The following is an 8074-nucleotide window of genomic DNA, read 5'->3' as shown; positions in this document are numbered from 1 at the left end:
GTACCCCCTCGTACCAAACAACATTTGTTGAAACATTTTTTTTGTAGGTTCACTCCAATTTCCAATGTCCAGATATTCCAATTTTGCGTTATAATTTTTATTATGAATTTGTTAGTACTTGTTCAATTCAAACAAAAATGGTGGGTATATGAACAATGGGATTATGTTAAGGAGTTGGTTGCTATTCGTTAATAAAACAAATAAATAGAAATGTTCACTTAACTCACGAAACCACCTTAATTAATAATCAAATTCTTCGAGTTGTTGAACTGTATGACCTATGGTTATCACGATATAACGTGAGAAAAGAGCACTCGTAAAGAAATTAAGGATGTGAATAGTAAAATATGAGAACAACGTGAAGGGTAAAAGCGTAGTAAGAGGAGGGTGGAGAGGTCGGTGACATTTTCATCGAGGCATCGCCGCTGATACGACGAATAATGAAAGGGTGAAAACGCAGTCGAGAACGATGTTAACGGTTCCATCTGACGAGAAATTATGCTGGTGCTTAATTAAATTTCTCGATTTCATTGCATTATCGGATACCACTACGGTATTCAAACAACTGTTTTTACTATTATACGGGTTGATGAAAATACGCTTTAATCAACGTATTCTATCCCATTGTACGAAATTCTTTCAATGAGGAATTGTTATGAACAATATTTTTCTTAACTTTGACTATGTGTATATGAAGATTAATTCGTCATTATGATATATTACACTTATAGATCATTCACGTTTTACATTAGAATATCTAAAATCTAGACTAAATTATCAATTTATTATAAAATGAAGTGACATTCTATATTTTTACTCATTTCAATTTTGATAGACGTTTCGTTTGATAGATTCCAGCAACTGGGCCAAGCTATAACTCTGTTCTAAGTGAACTTATTGTTAGAAAACAATCGTAGAAGAAAAATTTGCATTATTTATCAAGCTTTAGCATCCTATGACAAGATTCCTTTTGCAAGAGTATCGGTGCATCTGCAAAGTGTATAAAAGTATTACAGTATATTTGAAAGATCAACATTTTGTGAGATATTTCAAATTTTTTATAATTTTTTATAATTTTTTATTCAGGAATTCTTTTAATATGATACACTAATATTTTCATACAAAGAATGTTTCGAAGAATCAATTTAGTTTATTTGTTAATGTTTTTCGTAATTAGATTTACATATTTCAACAAAATAATTTGGATAACATGAAATTAAATACATTTCTGTAATTATGAAACATAAATGTCATCTTTTGTGTTCGTTAAATGACCGTAACTAAAGAAGAGACAACCATTATACGTAAGTTGTTCTTATCATTATTCTTAGCAATGCTGATGCACGAAATAGGAACTGTTCCTGTTAAAACAACCTGTAGTGTTAGCGAAATGTCAACATAAACTCAGTTCAATTTCAAAAAGTAATAGTGCTCGTAGTAATGTTTACGACATTCAAGAAAGCCTTAAATCTTGGGAGGTACGTACTTCTGGAGATTTATTTGTACTAGTGAACCAAATATACTTGTGATATTTTAAATAAAGACTTCTACAGAGAATTAAAGTCAAGCAGGTTTAAATAGCAGATCACAAAGAACGGCAAAGCAAATAATTTTATACAAAATTTATATTAATTTGCATATAATTGTCAAACAGAACATACGGAATTCTAATGAAACATGATCGTTCATAAATATACCGATATAAACTGAATAAAATATGCACTGAAATAAAATTGATTAAATATGAATCGAAACCTAGTTAAACACGATATCAAAAGTAAAACTTGCTAAAAGCATTATCTTTATAATGTACGCTTGATTTATTAAATTTGTTTCGCACCTTAAAATGGATAAATACAAACAGTGCGTTAGAATGAAGAAGAATGTAATTATACAATATACGCTATACGTGATATATTCAATTTGACCGTATTGTAAATACTTATTCTTCACGACAAACTTAATAGCATGTTGTTTTGCATTCTTGTAACACATCAGCTTAACAATAAATAATCAGCGTGATTCAAAAGACAAATAATCGCTATCGTATAAATTGCAAGTATTATAAAACATTACATAGAATACATACATAAATGAAAAACCTGTTCCCCCTTGCAACAAATAAGCAATTAACTAGAAAATACAGAATATTCTAAAAAATACTGTGGTCATAGAGTTTATCAATATCGTTAACTAAAAATTATTATATCTGACAATTATAATGCCATATACATATGTATGTATGCAGAAAATCGTTACAGCCAGTTCAGAGGATGCGGTTTTTTTCTTGTCCAAATGTCTTTTCCAGGTCTTGATACATTTATATGTAATGCAAAACCTTCGTCACTGATAAAGACGAAAGGAAGATTTATTTCGGAATGTTCATCCAAAGATCTGGATTACTTTATTTCATCTCTTCTTAATTGAGACATGAGAATCTTGATGGGAACCCAACTGACACTTATCTTTTACAATAGGATATACCCAACATATTCTGTTGATCCTTTTTCTATAACAGCGATACCAAAACATAATGAAAAATGTATTTACATCCATCTTGCCTGACTGCAAATAGCAGAATAAACGACCAAAAAAAGAAGTGAGCATACGCACGAGAGTTTGATTTTCAATGAAGATAAATAAATAAATTCGGCAAAAATACCGGAATCGGTCGAGAAACCGTATCGTCTGCACTGGCTGTTACTGTATCACAAACATCATACTTAGGTACATATGTACTTACATAACTATTACATTCGAAATATCTCCTATTCCTCTGCTTAACTTTCGGCAATATTTATGAAATGTGTAATTGATTCGAATATTTCACTTGTTACATAATTACAAAGTAATCTACTTTTCCGTTAATGGTAAAACTGCAAGTTAACGTCAGCATTGACTTACATTTGTCAACATTGCTTTCTACGTTATCACAGGAAAATATGTTCGAAATTTTATCTTAAGCTATTTTACAATTTGAAGTGCTGCTTTATTTTTCACAGTCCTTTTACCAGAAGGCACCCTCACTTTCCACTCTCCGAGGTCAGATCCTTCTAGAACATTCGACAGCCCGATGGCGTCAGGTCATCGGCTATCGGTATGCGCTTCTTCGCAATTGACAATAGAGCGTCGGGCTCTCTGCCGTTGCACAAAGTTTCGTGCAATGCACAAAAGTAAAAAATCTCAAGTGTTTAATTCACAAACTTCTGCATCTTAAAATGTTAAGAAAGGAACGTAAGTTTCAATATTACACATCACATTTGCTTAATTTACCATATTCACGTCAAACGTGATACTACATGTGTATATGTATAGAAAATTCCTTTCTTCGTATTTTTTCAAACATGTGCCATTCGTGGAATGTTTACGCTTTTAATTTGATTTTTATAAATTGTGTTTAGTACTACCATACTTTCAAAACTGCTAAACAATTTTTTTACAATACTCATAATTTGTACTACTTTTTATGTAAAATGTTTGTTAACTTTCATGGGACTTTAAAAAACAGAACACCACTAAATAACTCCGTGATTCTGTTTGCATTAATTTAGGGAACATTGAACGTTGTATTAACATCAATTTCAACTGCCCAAATCTACTCGAAACGGAAGAGATAGGCAAAATCGTTATTCGCATTCACCGCTCACGCCCTCAACGTAGCCTCTAAACCTCACTCATACGTCCCGTGAAGCGATAAGACACTTATGTCAATCTAAACATTCGTCATATTTAGCTTTAACAGTTAAGCCCGAAACACACTAGCCAGACAAATCTCTGAGTACATATTCACACTACCGTGCCGTTCCCGGTCCGTTCTCCGTGCAATTGCTGATCGTGCGATGCATCCGGACGGCACCCGGTTGTCTTTGAAGCTCCTTCCTGACTATAATTATGAAATGAAACTAATGAAATTTGGTATGCGTATGGAGAAACATTCAAGGAACAACATATATTTTTTCAGATTTTTAGAAACGAGAGTAAGGGTTCGTTTTTGCAAAACAAAAATTTATTTACAATTTTCGTATTAAAAAAGTGTGCGTACAACAAAATTAAAAATATTCTTAGAAAGTTCCATCTTTTGTGATGCGAATGAAAAAAAAGACTACAACATATTACAGTTTCATTAAAATCGGAAGACATGCTGCCAGAAAGTGATCGATTCTGGTCTCGCTCCAGCGAAATATTCTTTCCAAAGATAGTTGCTGGGACGAGACCGTGGCCGGAGCGTTACCCGTAGTGTGAATGGGTACGTTCTAAACCACAAAACAGTATTTGACCGGACCGGGAACGGCCCGCTAGTATGTATCGGGTCTTAAACTTTTTTTGATGAGTTCATGAGGATATTGTAGTGTATTGACTTTGTTATTATGAATATGAAAAAAAGACATCCATGTTTAGCTAAAACTAGTCTTAACGTATTTTTTTCAAAATTGGACTTATACCACTTTTAAAAACAACGGCTCAATGTTATTACATAAATGTTTTGTTTGAAAGTGGTTGTTTTTCTTTAACAATGTTAATAATTATTATCGCATTATTAAATTTATCATGTTTATAATTTTAGAAACATTAGACGAAATTATTAACGTTTGCCAATATTTTTTAATTAATTTAAACGCAAACCTTTAAACACCTATACCAATATGAGAATAAATAGACTTATACAACAAAAAAAAAAAAAAAAAACAGCTAATATATTGCTATAGTTATATTTGAGTTTTATAGTGTTTTATTCTTTTTAATTTCTGTTTTTATCGAAAACGCAAAGAGAAATAAGATCATGAATCGACAAGTGATAAGTGGTAATGTATTCTTACATAAACGTGTTTTTTACCATTATGTATACTGATTGTATTTCACATCTCACATCATGAAATCCAAAATAAAATTCAGTTATACTGACTGTATAATGAATGTGTTAATATTTATTACGAGTGATCAAACTTTTTGTCTACAATCTCATTATTAGATATACAACAGAATTGTTTATGACATGTGACCAAATAATATCTCGAAATTGAAAGTGACCCGTAAAACTTTAGCTAATTTTTATTTTTGACTACTACAATTTTTCAGGTATTTCTGCGAAGCTGATGAAAAAAATATATCAAACAAAAGTTGGTCAGTATTTAGTTGACAACAAACTGCGTGAGTAAAAATTTACAAAAAAGTGTTTATTTATTAAAAAATAAAGATCGCTACAATTTTCTTAATGAAACCATATACGTATTTTATGTGCCAATCAATGCATATTTGAATTCTCTTCAAAAAAATATTAGAGGACTTGCGTTGAAAACTGATTAGAAGTTATGATTTTTGTCCCGAACACATATACGCGAAATACTGTGCGTTGGACTCGAAACTATACTAAATGCAACTCCATTCGTCGGCTCTCAATGTCACCACCGAATCCATGCCCATAGGCAAACACAGGGCTCCGGTCATTAGTACCGCCAAGGCTTATAAAAAACTAGAGTAAAGCCTCCCGACCCGCGTGTCGACCCTTCAAAGGAGCGCTATAACATGTCCGCAAAAATGCGTACAATAATCTTTTTCATTTTAGTAAGAGTATTTTACAATTAATAAAAGGGGAGCATGCAAAGTGACAAAAATAAAATGACAAAGTATGTACACTTTTGAAATACAAAATAGAATTGCTTAGAAACAATTAATTTTGTTTAACCAACAGGGATTTATGGCACGGATTCCAAGCGACGTTACTTTTGAGAAGTTTTTCTACAAGTTTTTCGATAACAATAGCCTATTCAAGCCGGAGGGCAAATCCGGCTTATTACCTAATGTCCGCGGAAATTCTCCACTTCTGCGGGCCACATTGTAAGCCGGTACTTGCCTCTGCGCGCTCAGTAACGGTAAGCATGCCATAAACCCGTAAAGTCGACGTTTCGGCAAAATCGCCACGCGGGGCTGACACCCCCGTTTGGGACCGTCTCTTCCTCTCTGCCACCGCCCTACTCTGCGGACCACGGGAGAGTGCACGAGGGCCTAGGAGAGCGGCTCTAGGGGGTGAAAGACCCATGATTTGCCAACTAGGTAAACTCCCAATTTTGGCGAAAAGAGATGTATACAGCCACTTCACGACATTCGAGCAGATTCTAATATACTTAGAAACAATCGACACCACTTTGAGCGCTCTAACACGCAATACTCGACATCTTGATACACCAGTGCGGTCCAGTCCGCAATAATCGACATCACTAATAAAGCGTGATCACCATCGCGACAATAAGTAGTTGGCACATACACGTGCAATAATTACCAACGCCAACCCGACCTTCCAACCAACAAGAAGCGCGGGAAGCTGCGTTAACAAATTTATTTGAAAAATTGTAACATTATTTTTATAAACTTTTTATAAAACAGAACACTTATTTATGATAAATTACAATAGCATTTTTGAAATACTCTATTTATCATTTAATAAATTTATCATATAAACTGTCATTTGTCTTGAAATTATTATTAGATTACAGTTTATCTGTTTTGATGAATAAATTCAAGTTTTATGCAACTCTGCGATCACTAAAAGAGACCAATGCAAAAATGGTTGCTATACTGAAAATGTGTAGTAATGTGTGGCTGAAAAAGTCATTAGCAAGAAGATATTAATATCAGGTAATGACGTCTTGTCTCGACCTGGTGTGCAAATTTCATTCCGATTCCCCGTTTTACCAAATAGTGAAGTACCATAGAGGAAAGTCAATAAAAATTCATTAATGTTTGCTTTTCATTTCAGAAATGAATCTATTAAATAAAATATTAATGCACTATTAATATTCAGTGTTAGTTATATTTTTATAAATAACACTCTTAATGAAAAATGTAAAAAATTTTATTCTTGTTTTGCAATATAAAACTAAATACGTCTTGAAGTTACGAACATTAAAATAATCATTCTTTCAACTTATAAATAAATAAAAGAAATAATTAGCGATATAGCAATAAATTCGACGCAAGATTCATGTTGTGAATGATGCAGTAGTAGATGCAGTGTTGCTTTGTTTATTAAAATTTTACTGTTAAATATTACTACACATGATGCAAAAATACTCGAGCAAAAATACCTACTGAAACCTGGGCTGAGCTCGTTCATTTTTTAGATTTCCCAATTCCCAAGAAAAGTGTCATAATTGGTAACCACGGCGTTAATTTTACGAACAAAAGTATTTATTTGGAAAATACATCTATTAGACGGTGAAGAATATTGCAACGGTAGTCAGTTTAATTCTACATTTAAGGTTTTCACGCGATAGTATACAACATTGTTATCAAACGCGTGAGTTTCGATTTATTAAAATTTTCTTTTTCTGTAGTTGAAACGAAATCTTGTCAGTCGCTGCGCCGACGGTGTCAAGTCACGACGCGACGGGCCACCTTGCATAACTTCAGCTCGTATCATTACACCACTCCTGGTTAACGTAGCGATCAGGAAACATAAAAGTCGTCACGTTCGAATGCTTCGGTTAATCGGCTCTGATGATGTAGCACGGTACGGTAACAACATGGGAACGGGATCGACAGGTAGCACAAAGGTTCTTACAACATAGCGTGCGAAAACATCGACGGGTTGGCTTGTTCTATTGATATCTACCCGGTTGTACTGGTTACATGCGAGTAGCGAGACCGGAAGAAGCTATCTAGTTAGTACTAAATCTTCGTGGTAGCAATGAGTCCCGACAGACCTGTAATTTCTGTGAAGCTACACGCAGAACTTTCGCAATTACAAATTAATAAACGGTCTACAAGACCTTACTACCCTTTTTCTCCGTGATTTATATCTACGGTATACCTTAATTATCCCCGTAGTTTACTGAATCCAGTATATGGAGTGCAAAGTTCATCGGACAGTTGAATTTGAAAGCACGATACAGTGTTATTCTAATGTGTCACGCATTCACCTTCGTGCTTCCAAAATAATGAACTTTTTTGTTCTAATAAATAATATATTTACCACAACATAGGAGTAAATAAATCCTATTTTAAAGAGCATTGCAGTCTTTTACGAATAAGTTATACGTAGTAGCCAATCCTGAATTTTAATCTCTCAGTTATACTT

This window comes from Habropoda laboriosa, unplaced genomic scaffold (assembly GCF_001263275.1).
Source record: "Habropoda laboriosa isolate 0110345459 unplaced genomic scaffold, ASM126327v1 scaffold350, whole genome shotgun sequence".
NCBI classification, from domain to species: Eukaryota; Metazoa; Arthropoda; class Insecta; order Hymenoptera; family Apidae; genus Habropoda; species Habropoda laboriosa.
The sequence above is the reverse complement of the archived record's forward strand: the minus strand, read 5'-3'. Positions refer to the sequence as shown.